Here is a 19,048-nt window from a genome sequence, read left to right on the forward strand (position 1 = left end):
TGTTGTTCAAGAGATAGGGTCCTCTTCTTTTGGTAAGTCTGTGGGAATACTGAATTTGGGTCATGTTGAAATAGGCGGTTGCCAAAGTGGCCAAAACAATTACTTATTTATGACTTTCTTATTAAGATGTGTATTTAGGCAAGTGTCTGATTCTAAGGTACACATTCAGGTACCACGCTGGGCATAGGGGAATGTGATAGATGCCTCCTTGGGAAGAAAATGGAAGGGTGTTTCACAGATTAAATTCAGAAACAACCAACAGAAAGGCTTAGGGAGACATGGCTTGTCCAAGGAAAAGTGATTTATTAAAAAAGTGATTTCATAAAACTGGACACCAAAGCACTAAGGGGAGGTTTATATAAAATAGTAGATATGGTCGGTATCTGTAAGATAGAAGTTTGGTAAGATAGGACATATAATGTGATACAAAGACATGTAAAACTGACTATAATCAAATCTAAACTGTAAAGTTCTCAGAGGTGGCTTCTAAAAGGGTATCCACTGAAGTTACATGAGTTGGGAAGTCTCACTGTAAGAAGTTATGTGATAGATAACAGGTTATTGACATATGAGAGAGAGTACTATGTTTTAAAAAATGCCACAGTGCCATCTGACAATTCAAGTGCTCTGAGACTCTGTTAACTCTTGTCACTATTTACCTTTTTGAGTTGTCAGAATTCCAAGACAATGAGGTATAATGGAAAGGACACGGAAATTGGAACTGGAAGGCCTTTACACCATAAACTGTTTAGTCTCTCTGAATCAGGCACAGGACTAGGGTGTGTAAGAGCCTTTCAGTTGTATAATTCTGTGATTTTGTGAATATGATGTACATGAAAGCACTGCCAAAATATGCTGGCATAAAATCACAGAATTTTAAAGGAGTGTTTTATCATGGTATGGTGAATGGGTAAATTTTAAAACGTACTTTATTTGTGAGTTTATTCTCAACAAGTTTCTAGTAATGATTAGATAGTTCTCCTGATACTTTGTCTATCCTTTGTCAAAAGAAAACCATGTATGTGTTGCTACAGAGCTAAAAAAAAAAAAAAGAAGTGGTGAATGGGTAATTGGGGCAGTCTGGGTCTTAACCCCATTCCGGGAGTTGAGTTCCCTACCAGGGACCTAAATCTCTGACATCAGAGAGAGTAACGTCTTCGTCTGTGTGAGCGTAATAAGTCCCATGTCAGAGGCTTAGGGAGCGTGAACGAACACAGAGATCCCGTCCATTTCATTTTCCTGTGTAGAGATGCCCATCCAGCTGGGCCTCGTCCGGCTTGTCCTTACTAGGATAGAGAGAGCTTTCAGGCTGGAGGGCTCAAGCGTCTCAAGAGGACCGCTGCAGCCCACAGGATGGAAGTGGGTCGAGGGGAAGATGGCCGTCTCCAGAGCAAACTCTGCCTCCCCCTGCGCACGTTAGGACAACAGATGCTTATTAGCAACAACAGGAAGACCTGGCAGACACCTTGGGGATAAAGTACAATCACTTCCACATGCTTTACATCATTCCAAGAACATCACTTTTAAAAACACTCTTGAGGTTTTGCTTTTGTTTTTTTTTTTTTTGGTTTAGAATTTGTTTTTAGTTTTTATTAGAGTATAGTTGCTTTACAATGTTATGTTAGTTTCTACTGTACAGCAAAGTGAATCAGCTCTACGTATACATATATCCCCTCTTTTTTGGATTTCCTTCCCATTTAGGTCACCACCGGGCACTGAGTAGAGTTCCCTGTGCTGTACAGTAGGTTCTCATTAGTTGTCTATTTTGTACATGGTATCAATAGTGTATATGTGTCAGTCCCAGTCTCCCAATTCATGCTCCCCCTTCCCCCTTGGTATCATTCATTTGTTCTCTACCTCTGTGTCTCTATTTCTGCTTTGTAAATAAGATCATCTATACCAATTTTAACACTGTTGAGTTTTTAAAGAACTCTTTTTGGATCTACTTTAAGATAATTTTTTTTTGGGGGGGGGCGGTGGTACGCGGGCCTCTCACTGTCGCGGCCTCTCCCGTTGCGGAGCACAGGCTCCGGACGCGCAGGCTCAGCGGCCATGGCTCACGGGCCCAGCCGCTCCGCGGCATGTGGGATCTTCCCGGACCAGGGCATGAACCCGTGTCTCTTGCATCGGCAGGCGGACTCTCAACCACTGCGCCACCAGGGAAGCCCTCTAAGATCATTTTTAATCAATGTATTATAGCTTAGTGGATAAGAGTTCAACTCTGATTTGGAATCAGACTCCCCGGCCCCAAAACGCACTTTACCATTTACTTTGAGCAAATTATTTAACCTTCTTGCGTGTCAGTTTCCTTACTGGTAAAATGCTGATAAAAAGGATATGTACCTTAGAGGATGGCGGAGAGGATAAAAGGAGTACTTAACAAGTGCTTATCAGTAGGATGACCAATATTTATTAGTTACTATTATTGTGATTTTTATGTAAAACAAACAGATTTCTGTAACTAAAACCTCAGGCAGCTGATAAATGTGTTTATTAAGTCTGAACTCCACTAGCATTTCATTTTATTTCTTTTATAGTCAAGGTCAGATGTACTATTCCAGAAATCTTTCAAGCTTCTAATTGCTCTCAGGGCAATCCACCATTATGCCTGTCATTCATTTTTTTTTTTTTTTTGGTAATTCCCCATTTTCTCTCTCTTACTAGCTTTAAACAAAGTTGTAAAATGTGTGAAACCAGTAGACACTAACCCTAACCCCATTATCTCATACTCTGAATGATTAGCTTTAAGTGTTTTTCTTTGCCCATCTTGTTTTCATTAAGCATCCCACCCAGGGAGGGATGAATTGGGAGATTGGGATTGACATATGCAGACTGCTATATATAAAATAGATAATAAGAATCTACTGTATAGCACAGGGAACTCTACTTAATACTCTGTAAATGACCTATATGGGAAAAGAATCTAAAAAAGAGTGGATATATGTATATGTATAACTGATTCACTTTGCTGTACACCTGAAACTAACACAACATTGTAAATCAACTCGACTCCAATAAAAATTAATTTAAAAAACACAAAAGGTTGAGAGTTACAACAACGACAACAAAAAAGCATCCCACCCAAGAGCCTTCTAATGATATGGTCTGGACGTTTCATTTTATTCTCTCAGTTATTATAAAAATTTAGATGGTAGGTATCTCTTAGAAATACAGAACTATAGGACACGCTCGTCTCCTCCGCTGCCACCTGCTGCGGCCGGCGTCCACGCTGCACACAGCATGTGCTGGCAAAGCACACCGGCTAAGTAAGTGCTGAGGAGAAAGGCCAGCTGTTGCCAGACCTGCGGGCCGTGGGGTGGAAGGAGCCAGAAGGCCAGGATGTCACTTTCTAGCAGTTCCACTTCAAAGAGTTCAGTAGGGCTTTTGGCTTCATGATGAGAGTGGCCCTGCAGGCTGAGAAACTGGACCACCATCCCGAATGGCTTAACATTCACGACGAGGCCCACGTCACCCTGAGCACTCACGAGTGTGCAGGCGTTTCAGAACTGGACATAAATCTGGCCAGCTTCATCAAGCAAGTAGCAGTGTCCATGACATAGACCCTGCCCTTCCTCTCTGAGTTCTTCAGGGGAAAGGGGGGACTGAACTGGGGATCCAGAGAGGGAACTGGGGAGCCCCGAAATGTTGCTGCAGTCAAAACTGACAAGTCGATCCTGTTGCCTCCGTTTAGAGGCAAGTCTCGGCCATCGAAAAAGGCCAGCATCACCTCCAACAGCAGAACTTCGACCACTTTTTCCCCACACCACTCTCTTCCTCCTTGGGGCTCTTTTACATGTACACTGATTTGAATAAGTTCTTCTCTTGCTTTACAACTTTCCAGCGACAGCAACGATTTCCTTCCAGGCAGTGTCTTGCTCCCTTCCTGATTCATTTCCCAAGAAGCTGTGATGGAAAGTGTGTCTAAGATAAAGTCTGATCTTAGAAACGAGAACCGTAAAGTCATCCTCATCCTATGTGACAGACATGCATGTGCTCTTATGCCTCAAATAAAAACACTGTTTCACTTGGGAAAAAAAAAGAAATATGGAAGTATAAAGTTCAAAATTTCCACTCTTTTATTCTGCTCCTACATTTGCGTTTGCCTCAGTTCTCTCCATCTCCAGGAGAAGATCAATAAAAGATCAGTAAAATAGATGATCAATTAAAGCCCCCCAAGAATTGACACTGTCTTACAAAGTCCCACAAATATCTTCTATCTAGTGCTGTTATAAACTTCAGATTCTGTGGTTTTGCACATTTCTCTTCTTAATGCACAACCTGTCTTCTGTTCCTATTCTTGCAAACAGTTCTTAGAAAGCAGTGAGTAGAAAGCTCTCACTGGTGTTAAGTGAGAAATGACAACTTTCTAGTGTTATCTCTCCTAGTAGATACAACATTAGTCTAAAATAATCATTGATGATGTCAGCATGATGGTGGGCAGAGCAAATGACCAGTAAGGGTGCTGGCAGCTTCTCAGGACCATAGCAGTGATTATATGCAGGCACTACTTATCTCATCAATGATGTCTCTAAGCAAATTATCTCTGAAGATAAAACATGTTCCTTGTTTAGGTCAGTTCTGCCTGAGATGATATTTTACACAAGCTTTACAAAAGACCCTGTTAAGACAAGCTAGCTTTACCTGCAGTCGTTTTTCACTGTTTTATGGGTGACATTGGTAACATATACTATGTGTTGATAAACGCAATGAATCACCTTTTATCATTTTAAAATCACTTCCACTTTTACAAAAGCTCCTATAAAGCCATTGTACCTGGAATTTTATTTCTCTTTCACCTAGAACATCTTTCTAACAGTTACAAAATTACCTGGAAGGGGCAAAAAAAAAAAAAAAAAAAGGAGTGAGAAATATCACTCCTCTGTTCTACAGAAAGAAGAATAATAAGCATTTCTAGAGTTCCTATCACTCTCCAGGAAGTGTGTTTGGCACTAGAGATATATATGCATTTCCGTCAGAGATTTTCCTTGTTGTCAAGTATTTTATAATTTTTAAGAGAAACTTAGAAAAATATAAAAGGATACAATCATATGTTAAAAGTACATATAACCAAAAAAACACATATAATCATGTAAGAATGCAAGTGTGCTCAAGATACTATAAGAGTTCAAATGAGGGACATTTAATTCAGACTGTAGATACCAGAAACGTTTTTCAGAGCAGGTGACTTTCACTGAGCATGTGTGTGTGTGTGTGTTTTGTGTGTGTGTGTAAAATTACCTAGACACAAAAAGTGGGATCTCATTCCAGGAGCAGGAAAGCAGAACATAAGCATTGTCCATGAGAAAATAATTAGGCCCAATGGTTCCAGTGTCCCATTAGATGCTCTAACATGGGTTGGAAGATGAAGATAGCAGAACGGCGGAGACCAAAGACTCCTTAGGTGTCTGTGAAGCCGTGGGTTGACCGTAAAGCAGTGTAAGATGAATTGAGTCGTGCCACGGACCCTTCTTTCTGTCATTGCTGCTCACTGATTCCACTTCTGCCTGCGCCTCACTTCTCTGCGTCTCCAGGAGACTGACAGTCTCCACTGCTCTACGCAAAGGCCATCCCCGCTAAAATGTCCCCCTTTAGCACCATCAGTGGCATTTTGGAATTATCTCAAGCTATGGAAAGAACCAGAATCAACTTGCAGGTATTGTAAATACCAGTTATTATCGTGTCGCTTCCATTCTCCGCTACGTGCATTCTTTATAAATACAACGTTCTTTCCTGTCGTGTTGGAAATGTGAGCCCACTGTGACTAAGGTCATATTTAATACAGACCCAACATTTTGTTGGCACTCCCTAAATGTTAAATAGTAATGAGAGGAGATGAAGTAGCACAAGAACAAGAAAGTGATTAAAATAGATCCCAGTCGATTCCAGCTGCATTAGAAACATAAGGGGAAAAAGTGAACACTTATTATCAAATTATAAAACCGAAACTATGTCTAGGAAAGTGTGGGCTATTTAAAAATCATCAGACAGTTTTGAACTGAAATCCCTTAAAACTATACAACAAAAAAGTATTTTCCAGATGCCCTTTATACCGATACGGAGAATGTAAAATATACTTCCCTTACAATTCGGATTTTTAAACATTTATTTATAATCATATTAAAATGTGAAGTTTTACTCATTGTTTTAGATATTTAATCAGGTGAATATCTCACTAATGAATAACACATGGTACAGAAAATATATATATACATTTTAATTTTAGCTTTTCTGAAGCCCATTGTTCATTTCAGGCTGCCTTACTGAGAATCTTGCACTAAACGCCTCTGGTTGCATTCCATTCAAGACAAAGGCATATTTTAGGGATGTACCTCTCACAAAGAGGTATTGATGGACCAGGAATCAGAGTTTGGACAAATGAACATTTCATTATAACACAGCCTAATTGTTAAAGCTCTTCTTATTGCAAAGAATAAAAATTTCATTAGTCATCACAGTAGCTCAGCATGAACTCCTCCTCTTTTTCCCCACAATGCACAGTAAGAATGGCAGTTTTGAGCTTATCATTGAACATTTTGGAAATGTTGGTTCTTCCTTCCTTTTGCTCTAAATACACTAAGAAGTATTTTAGTAACAATTATGAAAAAAAATTGATAATAATTTTAAGCTAAACTTTACTCGTGGAATTGTGAAAAAAAAATCTCAACAATCACAGGAAAATTCAATTTAAGAGCTGCCTGGAAGGCCTGCTTTTTTTCATTTGAGGGCCCTGGGATCGTTTTATGGGATAATAAGGATTCATAGGACCACCCTAAAGCTCAAATAAGATAAAGACATAAGTACTTTAGAAACTATAAAGGTTTTATAGAGCTAAGGGAATAAAATTTGCATTGGTAATTCTTATCTCTATGCAGCTTTTAATTTTAGTATCTTTTCAGCTTCTCCAGGAAAGATATGTATTGATCACTGCCCTACGTGTAAAAACTGAAACAGGGAAGGACCAAGATACAGTGAAGATCGCTAATCTGGCACTCAGAATTCCTGTTATTAATTAGGTGATAATGTTGAGTATGTCATGTAAACAGCTGACACCTTAGTGTGTCCTAGTGGTGAAAATGCGGTGGGTAGACTAGATGAAGAACACAAATGCATAGCAACCAATAGCCCTCACACCTGAGCGTGCATTGCTAATTGATCATAGAAGTGGTTCTGGCTAAGACAATGCCATCTCAGAATCTTTGTTGACAGTACGCCAATCAAAGCTGGCTCTCCAGGAACTAGACAGTCTCTAAGAGTTTCTTTTTCCAGGTCTAAGAACCTACAGTTGTCACCTGTGAACGTAGATCAATCGCATCATCCATTCTCACCTTTATTACTCCTCCTCCCCCCTCATCTCCTACTTCTCTCCCTCACTCAGCCTGCTCCAGTCACACTGGAGGTGTGTCTTTGTCTCACAGACTTTGCAATGACTGTACCCTCTGCCTAGAACACTCTACTCTCACGTGCCCACGTACTCACTCTGTTATCTTCCCCAAGTCTTCACTAATCTCAGCCTTTCAATGGTGTTCACAGGAGTTGGTAAATAACCATGGGCTGAATCTGGCCCCCTGTCTGTGTTTGTATGGCCCACAAGGTAAGAATGGCATTTACATTTTCCGTTGAAAAATACATAAGTCAGAAGAAGAATTATATTCTGTGGCACATGGGAATTGCATGAAATTCAAATTTCAGTGTTCATAAAGTTTTATTGAGACACAGGCTGCTTTTGTGCTAAAATGGTCGAGTTGAATGGTTATGACAGAGACCACATGGTCCACGAAGTGTAAAATATTTACTATCTGGTCATTTACAGAATGTTTGCCTACTCCTAGGATACACTTAACATTTTGTTAATTACTGGAAGTACTCACCAGCAATCCTGATGCCCTCTCAATTTTAAAAAATAACATTTATCACATTGTACCATACACTGTCCTTGTATATTATGTATATTGTCTCCCCATAAGAGCACAAATTCCGGGAAGTCAGAGGATTTTGTCCACTTTATTATCTGATGTATTCCCAGTGTCCTGAACAGTATCTGGTACATAGTAAATATTCAATAAATATAATTCTGGAATGAATGAATTATATGGAAGATAACCTGCATTACATAGAACTATATTAGATGGAGTAGTCACAGGAGACTTCAGGAGAAGATGATATTTTAGTGTTAAAGGGTACAAAAGACTTAGGGAACATTTTTCCTAGAAAGGGGTACTGAATGAAAGAACACGTGTGTAGGGTAGCCTAGATGTAATGCAGGGCCTGGGAGGTAGAGAGGAGTTGGAAAGTAGGCTGAGCCCAGGTTGTGGAAGACTTGGAATGTCTGATTAAGATGCTTAAGTATAGGGCTTCCCTGGTGGCACAGTGGTTGGGAGTCCGCCTGCCGATGCGAGGGACGCGGGTTCGTGCCCCGGTCCGGGAGGATCCCACATGCCGCGGAGCGGCTGGGCCCGTGAGCCATGGCCGCTGAGCCTGCGCGTCCGGAGCCTGTGCTCCGCAACGGGAGAGGCCACAGCGGTGAGAGGCCCACGTACCGGGGGGGGAAAAAAAAAAATGCTTAAGTATAATCTTATAAAAAATAGATATTTCAGAAAGATCTGTCTGATAATGATATGATATATACAGTATGAGTTGGAGCGGGTAAAATATATGTGAGAATTGTAATAGCCTGGGTTCAGGCTTCTAAGATTGGACAGTGGCAGATGAAGTGAAAGGGAAAGGACACGGGGAGCAAGGAAGGCATAACCAATGGGTACCTTCACTATTGTGACCTTTGGTGAAAAAATGCTTTTGTCAAAAGTTGAAAGGCAGCAGAAAAGAGAAAGCATTAAAAAATAAAAACCAGTCTGCTTCAGTTCTTTGTAGTTTATTGAATAAATATGCATACAGTTCCCAGTTTAAGACTTCTGTAGATTTTATGCCTCAAAGAAGGCATATATGATGATAAACCTGACAATATAAACTAAACCAATTAGATTTTAGTAGAGTTAGATTAGTTGAACTACTTCAGAATGAAGTCAGAATGGGTTTCCCTCAGGTAGATTTTACTTGTGCCATTTGTGTTAAATAGAGATAATAAATCCAAATATACGTGATAGTGCCTAAAATTTTTTTGTAAAAGTAGTAGCATGACGTAATTCTAAGTGAAAGACAAAATATCACATACAATTTGATTCAGTTTATGTAAAATTTTATATATACTTAAGATGGAATTTTAGGCTGTATTCTCTTCTCCATAGTTTCTGTATTATTTGAGCTTTTTTTTTTCTGCAAGGACTATATATATATATTTTACAATCACAAAAGAGCTATTTTTATATTAAACTATTAAAAATGACAGGTTGGATGTATAGCAAAAATCTCCATAGATTTGTTTAGATATTAAGAACAGATTCATGCTACAAACTATTTGCTATGAAGAGAATTAGGAAGTATTTAGCAAAGTTTGAGATAATTAATGTTCAAATAAGCTGTCAAGTACATTTGAAATGTTTTTAGTCTATTAAGAACAGGCAATTGATTAAACTAAGATTATGAATTTTGGAAACTAGACCTCGGTCCAACAGCAAAGAATCACTTGTTGCTTGAGTCATCTTTAAAATGGATTATGGTAATCTTTCCTTAAAGGGTTATTTAAAAGAATTAATATAAAGGATATAAAACACATGTCTAGTGAATAGCTGTTCCAAAAATGATAGCTATTATTATTAAGAATTGGGTAAGTACTAAATAAATCAGAGTTTGAGAGTCAAGCTACATTTACTTAATCCTTAATTTGTTCCACTTAATGCCATGAAGTACTGTGCTAAGTACAGGTGAATACATGTATCATCGAGGGCCTGCCCTGTCTTTAAGGTATAAACAATATGTTTAATAAGGTGTTACAGATGGTATGACTCCAGTTCCTATACGACAGAGAATTTAAATCAGGCCACCTCCCCAGTGAAAGTTCAGCATATAAAACTATGTGCTTTGGTGTGCCCTGATGCTTTTCACTAAAAACATATGTAAAAGCACTTCTATTTTGAAGCTGTTCTTTTATTCATCCATTCATTGAACAGTTACATATTGAGCATCTTCCATTTTCAAACATTCTTCTTGGAGCTGGCCCTATACCAACAAAGACAAACAAGATTTCTTCTCCCACAGAAGTTTCAATCTAATGAAGGCAGAAAAATAGGAAAAACATAGAGAAGATAAATTCAGTCAATACTATAAAGAAAATCAAACACGGTGGTATGATGGACTAGGCTAATTTAACTTAGATAGTTGAGTAAGGCTTTTCTGAGCAAGGAGTATCTGACCTGAAACCTGAGTGATGAAGCTTCTGTCATGTAGAGAGAGAAAATTTGACAGGAGGGAATTCCAGACGCAGGAAATAGCTAGTACAAATCACCTAAGGCGGGACCAAACTTAACCAGTTCAATAAACAGAACTGTTTAAAACTGTGGTTGAAGAAACGGGAAAGAGAAGGAAGCTGTGAAGTCAGAGAAGTGTTCTCAACTATAAGCTTGAATATGAACTCCCCTATGTAGCAGAAAGTTACAAAGAATCCTGACGTTTCAAAATGCAAGGATTTAATTCAATATTCTAGAACCCTTGAGGTCATCTACTCTACCTAATCGTGTAATTCACTTATTTATTTGCTCAACAAGTATTTGGGGACTTCCCTGGTGGTGTAGTGGTGAAGAATCCGCCTGCCCAAAGGGAATGCTTCTGTCTCCAGTCTCCTGATAGCTGTTGGAAGAGGCCATATCCTGACCCTCACAAGTTTCACAAGAAATGCAACACGTTAGTGTCCAGCTGATGCATTTTGTTCATAACCTGTCAGATACAGGGATTTTCCCCAATTCGAGCTCCAGGGCCATCAAGACTGTGGAATCCGTAACCGACATCAAGGCGGACATAAACAAAAAGTACAGGTGTGTGAGCAGCAACCGGATCCGCATGCGCAACGTGACCCTCGGGCTCCGTGACGCCACCCCCCAGGCCTACCTCTCCAGCAACAGCTTCTGCAGGGAGGAGACGCACTGTAAGACTGGCCCTCCCCACCCACCCTGGCGGCGCTGCCGCCCCAGTCCTCGCCCACCCCGGCGCCCAAGAGACCCTCGGGGTCCAAGTACAACGTGAGCGTCACCAGCGGGACCTGCCTGCTGGCTAGCATGGGGCTGCGGCTGAACGTCACCTGCAAGACGAGGGACAACACAACGGTGACCAGAGAGTTCAGCATCAACCCCAACAAGACCACCTTTGCGGGGAGCTGCACAGCGCAGCTGGTGACCCTGGCGCTCCAGTTTGCGATGAACGCAAGTTGCAGCCGGGTTTTCCGGCAAGGAGTCCAGCTGACGCTGACTCCGCCCGATGCCGGAGACCCCGCCTTCAAGGCCGCCCACGGCCCGCTGAGGGCGCTGCCGGCAGCCGCCTGGAACTCCCGCGAGGGCGACGCTGACGAGCGCGTGCAGGTCCCCGAGACCTAGTCGGGGTGCGGGTCGGCGTTCCGCGTGGACGGGGACAAGTTTGGGTCTGTGGAGGAGTGTCAGCTGCGTGAGAACAGCATGCTGCTCCCCATTGCCGTGGGCGGCGCCCTGGCAGGGCTGGTCCTCAGCGTCCTCATCGCCTACCTTGTTGGCCGGAAAAGGAGCCACGCCGGCTGCCAGACCACCTAGCCGGGCGCCCGCACCCGCCGCGGACCAGCAGCAGCTGCACGGCCTCGGGCCGGTTCCCTGGGCTTAGATTGCTGTTGAGGGAGGCGCCCTTTCTTGCAAACTGGTTTTCACATCTGCTTTATTCAATGTGAACTTCATCCGGCCACAGTTACTATTAACAAAAGAGCAACTATGGAAATGACGGTGTTAATTTTGCTAACTGGGTTAAATATTTTGCTAACTGGTTAAACATTAATATTTACCAAAGTAGGACTGGAAGGGGGGGTGGGGGGTAAGAGAGCTTTTCTAAATGGGCACTGACTCCACTATCACTTGGCATTTTAAGATTCCGATGTTTGATCGCTTCCCTCTTTACTCAGGTGTAAGCCTTGCAAAGGGAGAGTCTGGTCTTAATGCTTTGATGAAGGCTGGTAACTGTGAGCCTGACGCGCTGAAGAAATCAGTAGTAACGAGAATTGTAGAGCAGTAGTACGAAGAAGCGGACCTGGGAGGCTTAAATTAACCTTTAGAAACCAGGGCGGGCCCGGCCCCTCGAGCATCGATACTCCAGGGCACCGGGTCCTTGGGCTTTCCACGCTCTGCCACTCGAGAGCTTGCACCTTTTAAAATAGAAAAATGGGCGTTATTTTTATTTACTTTTTTGTAAAGTAATTTTCCTTCTTTTGGAGGTTTGGGGTGATCCTTTGTATGCACTGTGTACAATAATCGTTTTAGTCTGATTCATCACTTGCAACTGGGTGGCCTGTGTGCTGAGGAGCATCCTCTCCTGGGACGCGTTGCCCTAAGGATGCTGATAAAAAGTCTTTTTGTTAAAAAAAAAAAAAAAAGAGAAAAATCCTCTTGCCAATGCAGGGGACACGGGTTCGAGCCCTGGTCGGGGAAGATCCCATATGCCGCGGAGCAACTAAGCCCGTGAGCCACAACTACTGAGCCTGTCTTCTAGAGCCTACGAGCCACAACTACTGAAGCCCTTGTGCCTAGAGCCGTGGTCCGCAACAAGAGAAGCCACCGCAATCAGGAGAAGCCCGCGCACCGCAAGGAAGAGTAGCCCCCCACTCGCGGCAACTAGAGAAAGCCCGCAGGCAGCAACGAAGACCCAATGCAGCCAAAAATAAATAAATAAATTTTTTTTTTTAAGAACAAATATTTATAAACACCTACCAAATACAAAGCCTTCAAGAAATTTAACCCATAGGAAAGCTCAGGTATACACACTTTGTGTCAGAAGTTAAGGTCTCATACGGGCAGGGAGAGATCACTTCTTTCTGGGCAAATCTGAGATTTCGTGGTTGAGTTGGCATTTGAGCTAGGGTAGGTGGGTAGGATTTAAACATAAAATACGATGATGCTGGGGGACACAAGAAGGCATTCTAGGAAACAACATGAGTAAAAGCACAGAGAGAAGTTGTTTAGGTAATAATAGCATGCTGTTTGAAATTCCTCTTATAAAACATCTTTGAGTTTTAAAATTCAACAGATCATTGGGAAACCTAAACTTGACCTTTTCACATTTCTGTCTCCCACTTTCCTTTGCAAGAAATTATGTGTGTGTGTCAATCAGAATTCTGCGAGCTACATCACAGGTGTTCTACATGCATTGAGCAGTAGGGTGAGATGAGATGGATAGGCCTTTCCTCCTAACTTTACAATATAGCCATGCTGGGTCTTCTGCTAAACAGTGATGTGCAGGAGGAAAGGCGCAAAGTGTGAGGGTCATCAACTACAGAATTCCACAAGGTCTGGCGATCGCCAAGCCTACGAGTCACTGGCCAGGCCAGTGCCCACCAGGCCTGGTAAGCCAAGAAGTGATGTTAAGGAAGTGGAAACTGGCTGATTTGTATGAGTTTGTTTAATCTGTTCTCAACCAATAACATGATTTACATCAGATGATGTGTTTATGACACACCTGGATTCAGAAAGGCAGTCGTTTGGTTATGAACTCATTGTTTCCTTTTCAGAAAAATTGACCTCATGCATTAACCCTTTTATGAAGTAGTCTTCCTAAAGCTTACCACTATCTCCATAATGCCTCCTCAGCTGTTCACAAATGTTATTTCACAAGTACCGATGCTTCTTCTCAAATATGTCAGGTTTGCAGGGGTTTTATTGCCACATTTCGGGTTGATTAATGTAAGAACAAATAAATAAGGGCTTAAACTGTTGATGCCTCATGGACAGGTAGGGCTGAAGATGGCTGCCAGTAGATAAAATAGTTGGCGATAGAACAAGATTATAATAAAGACACAGGTCTTAGGTTCTAAGTAATAACTCCTTTACGTCTATCCACTTATACAACTTGCAATCTTCTACACTCTTGGCAATTGTCAGGCACCTGACATATATCAAACAATTAATACAAATAGGGTTGATGTTTGGGCAAATTGGACAAGAGAAAGATTTTAAGATTTAATTCTAGGGGTCAGTGGTAAAAGGCAGAGTTTTCTTGAACATGAGCTTGCTAGAATTTCTTCAGCTCTGTCAGTGTCAGCAGTACTTCCATGTATTGATTCAGGGAATGTTTATTGAGGGCTTACTCTGTAACAGTCACTGTGCTAGAAGGTAAAGATCCAATGTGACAAAAGAGAGAGTCCCTGCATCATGGAATTACAGAAAAGTAAACTAAAAGGACAATACAACTGATGAGGAAACTTCAGAGAAGTTGCAAACCTAGGCTTTGAGTCTCAGGGCTGTCTTCCTGGAAGAAGTACCATATAGGCTGAGACATAGATGAGCAGGTGTTAATGGGTTGATGGACAAGAGGGTCACAGAGGTGTGAAGACATAGCTCTTTCAGGAAAGCTACGGCTGGAATGTCGGGATTGGGGTCCCTGGATAACGTCACGTAATATAAATTACGTTACTCTCTCAATGTGCCCTCTATTTTTCCTACATAATACTTAACACGATGTGCAATTCTATATTTATATAATTTTTTAAAATGTCTATCATTCCTCTGCTTGTTTTGTTACCCCACTTTTTGGCACATAGTAGGCACTCAATATTTGTTGAATCAACACATGGCTGAGAGGTGAGGGAGGGAATAGCAGAAAAGATGCTAGAGAGACAGCCAGGAGACGAATTAAGCAGGGCTTTCTTGACCATATTAAGGAGTCCTGAACCTTCATCCTAAGAGTAGTAGGAGATAAAGAGCTTTGAGCTACTCTTTGCATTTCAGAAAGATCACTTTGACTGCAGTGTAAAAAAACAGATTGGAAAAGAGCCAGGACTCAGTCTGTTAGTTACCTGAGCCAGCTGAAATTATATCACTGGGAGTGGACTTAAAAGAGAGTTAGGGTGAGAAATTGAAAAGGTTTGGTGATTGGTTAAATAAGGAAGGGGAGAACAGTGGAGTTCTCCAAAATGACTCATGGGTTTCTGCATGGGGCAGCTAAGTGAATCATGAAGTGAAGCAATGTTTTGTTTTTGTTTTCAGTGATAGAGAAATGAGATTCAGTTGTGAGTATATTAAGTTTAAAATGCCTGTAACATCATGTAAGAGATGTTCAGGAGGGAGTTGGATGGATATCTGTCTCTGAAGCTCATGAGAGAAATTTTGGCCGGGGTCGGAGATTTGTGACCCATCAGAAGATAAAGACATGAAAGTTGTCCTTTGCTGATGCAGCTGAAAGGATTCTTGCAAGTCCTACTTCCATAGACATTCTCTTAAAGGTCCTCTTCTAGGCTGACTCCAGCCAATCCACGCAGAGAGAAATAAATCACAGAAGAAGATTTATAACTTTGGGAAAAATCACATGGTCTTTTTCAGACACTGTAGAGGCCATTATGATGGCAGAGCCAACAAAGTGACAGCTGGACTCTCTAGGTCTCTACATCGCAGTTCAAAGTTCATCCTTTCATCTCCTTGCTAAGTAGTGATTCTGTGTCACTAGTTTTCTTTGAGCCTCTTTGAGTAAGAGACACATGCACCAGGAAATCTGTCAGGGCATTGTAATCCTACAATGCCACGCTGAATTAATCATGTCGTTCTATTTACACATGCAATTCCCTTTGACCAGAAATTGAAATTGCTTTTCTTATTTGCTACTTCTCAACGTGGACCTCTCATTTCATAACTGCAGTGACCTGTGTAGCGAAAGACTCTACGTGCCTTGGATGTGTTTTGTTTGATTTGTTTTCTTACACCAACAGTGTTTAAAAGAGCAGCTTAACTCGTAGGTGTTATACTTAGGTACAATACAAGTACCTTAGCATGAAGTTCTTTCATCCTACCTATCTCTGGCATTTATTTTAAATGCACACCTTCTGCAGGTATTTGGTTTGTGACCCTTACCCTAAAGTGTTAAGATCAACAACGAAAGCACATACAGAGCACAAAAGTAGGCTAGCAAAGGAAAGGATGAGCTAACGTGTGATGGGCATAGGAAGGAGGGATAGTTTATCAAAACCTCCCTATAGAGATTTTACAGAACAAAAATGAATTTGCCATTTTTCCAGGTAGGCCTGGCAGAGGAAAGTACCCAATAAAAGGCATAACATGAATGAATGAAGCATTTTCAAGGATGTATAGGTAGTAAGGTGTTAGTGGTATAAAATGTTTGCAGGCAATAAAGAAGCACCCTGAATGCCATGGTAAGGGTTTGGGGATTACCTTAGACAGAAGGGAGTGAGGAAAGTATTTGATGCCACAGAAAAAAATGATATTCCTTTTAAAAAGAGCTCCTTGGCAGCATTACAGATCATGGATTTGAAGGAAGTAAAGCCAGAAGAACCGTTATGTCATTTTCCATGGCATTCATGCCGACACAAATTCGGAATCTACGCTACTAGTGAAACCTTGATCTCTGAAATCATTTACTATAACTGCTTGCTCTTTAAGTCTCCCAGTAAACACACCCTCATTATTTTTTAGGACTAATAGCCCCTTAATCTTTCTTCCTTGTCCAAGCCTATTCTCCCTTCTTGGCTTCACTCCTATCCCTATTCAGCCTGCAATGTAGGGATCAATGTTTTTGCCTGCGCTCTTACCAACACTTCCGATTCCTTTCGCCCCTCGACCTGAGCCCAACCTTTATCTTCCAGTCCTCTTACCCACTCTTAGTTAACTTCCTCTCTCTGTGGTTTCTAGTTTCCCACAGCTGGAAGCTAGAAAACTCTCTCTAGAGGCCTGTTAAAAATTTTAGAACCTCAACCCAGGCCCAGAAAAACAATCTCCAATGAAAACTGGCTTTTAAAATAATATTCTAGTTGATTCTTTTAATCTGGTAAGTTTAGAAAACAATGCATAGATAAGTCCATAATTCCCCAATAGCAACTCCTCTGAATTTATTCCAGAGCCTTAAAGCTGCAGCTCAGCTCTCCTCCCTAATTTGCCTAAATTTAACGCCGAAAGAATGAAACAACTTAATTATTCTTTATTCTCTTGCGAGGATTCTTTACCCTTCCTGTCCCTCTTATTTCACAGCCTAACCCATCTGTTCTAAACTGAATGTGTCCCTCCCCGCACGTCCCATCCCCCAATCCATATGTTGAAGCCCTAACTACCAATGTGACTGTATTTGGAGACAGGACCTTTATAAATGTAATTAAAGTTACATGAGGTCATAAGGCTGAGGCCCTGATCTGATAAAATTAATGTTTTCCTAAGAAGAGACATCAGAGAGGGATCTCTGAATCTCTGAGAGGCTCCCCTCACCCCGACCCCGGCTTCTGTCTCTTTCCAAAGAAAGGCCAAGTGAGCACACAGCAAGATGGCAGCTGCCTACGAGCCTGAAAAAGAGCTCTTACCAGAACCTGACCATACTGGCACCCGGATCTCAGACTTCCAGCCTCCAGAACTGTGAGAAAGTAAATTTCTGTTGTTTAAGTCCTCCAGTCTGTGCTACTCTGTTATGGCAACCTGAGAAGTCTCATAGACCATCCTTTTCTTATTTATGACCCAGGCCCCTCTTATCTCCTCTGAGACAAGCATCTATCAAATTCCTACTAAGTGCACAGCAAGATAAATTTGGTTCTTGTCCTCATGAAGCTGAGCCTGGGTGGAGAGGATCAGATATTACAAGGTTAACTCTTCCTTTTAGTACTTGTCTTTCTCTCTCTCTTTCCTATATTTAATCTCTCCCTCTGTCTCCCTTCTCCTCTTTCTCTCTCTCTCTCACTCCTCCATGCACACCTCCCTCTTTTTTGGTAGTACTCCCTTCTCCTTGATCCCTGGGCCTTCTCTCTCTCTCCCTTTGAACTCATTCTCAAAAGAAAAAAATCTCTCCCTCTTTCTAACTTCTCAAGTTACTTGTCGATTCCCTTCTTTCTACAATATTCAGGATACTCAAAAGAATTAGTGATCCTATCTTAATAGAATCATGTATTTATATTATAATTTTGCAAATATTTTCAGTAAAATAAACATTTATCTGAGCTGCACACACACACACAAAGCATAGTCTTCAAACTACATTCACCTTCCTCATTGGCTCTGTCATAAAGAAAGATCTTACACTCTATTGTTGTCTTGTTTTATAACCTATTGAAATGTTGACCTCTCCCCACTCGGGTTCATTTCCCTCAGTTCTGATCACTACTCTCCACTCCCTACCAGATAAAGTCTCAAGTCAGACTCCAATTGGCACCTTCCACCATTTCTATCTCAAACCAAGGAATTCACTGTCATCTTTCATACTATCTGCTTTGCTTTGACCTGACATGCTTTTCCCACCTCTGTTTCCACGTGAAAAAGAAACTCTTTCTAACCTATAAGACCAAGCTGACAAATCAGGCTTTTGCAGAAGCCTTACTTGGCCTTTCCATGGCTTATCTCCTCTTGGGTTCCCAAAACACTGGAAATAACTGTAATGACATGTTTATAGGTTTAGTAGACAGGCAGTCCCCTGGTTTTTATATTCCTAGTTCCAGATACTTCTTTAATATTTACTAAATATCTAATGAATGAAATAATAAATGAAAATAATAAATGAAAACAAGCTACCTTTTCAGTTCTATCTTGTACCATATAATCCTATGTCCCATTCAAATCAAACTAACATTAACATTTGTTTCTTAATACTTTCCCAAATTCATCCTGGAACATACTGACCCCCTCCCCTGCCCTGAGACGTGCTTGCCTAACTCCAAAGGCAGCACCTTCTTTACCCATTAAATGAAATTTAAAATGAATATTTTTGCTGTGACAGATAATGCTGTTTTACTGAACCTAAGTCACCAGTGCTAGATTTAAAGGTGGAAATGGTAGAAAGATGTAAAATCAGAATTGAAATGTTTCTACATTTCAACTTCAACACTACTGTTGAACAACAACAATTTTTTTGAACAATTAGTATAACATCAAACACTATTATAACTGTTTTTCATGTGTCACTAATTTCATCTTCAAAAAAACTCTATGAAGTAGAAATTATTATCATTTTA

General features: G+C 41.1%; 1 protein-coding gene and 2 pseudogenes across 1 annotated transcript in view; all 3 read left to right on the forward strand.

The window, feature by feature from the left end:
• UGT8 (UDP glycosyltransferase 8) overlaps positions 1–19,048 on the forward strand; it is a 238,730-nt gene that overhangs the window by 108,148 nt on the left and 111,534 nt on the right. The window lies entirely within an intron of this gene.
• LOC131758481 (pterin-4-alpha-carbinolamine dehydratase pseudogene) lies at positions 3,393–3,560 on the forward strand (annotated as a pseudogene).
• LOC131758210 (lysosome-associated membrane glycoprotein 1 pseudogene) lies at positions 5,579–11,669 on the forward strand (annotated as a pseudogene).

Source organism: Kogia breviceps, chromosome 6 (genome assembly GCF_026419965.1).
Source record: "Kogia breviceps isolate mKogBre1 chromosome 6, mKogBre1 haplotype 1, whole genome shotgun sequence".
Taxonomy (NCBI): domain Eukaryota; kingdom Metazoa; phylum Chordata; class Mammalia; order Artiodactyla; family Physeteridae; genus Kogia; species Kogia breviceps.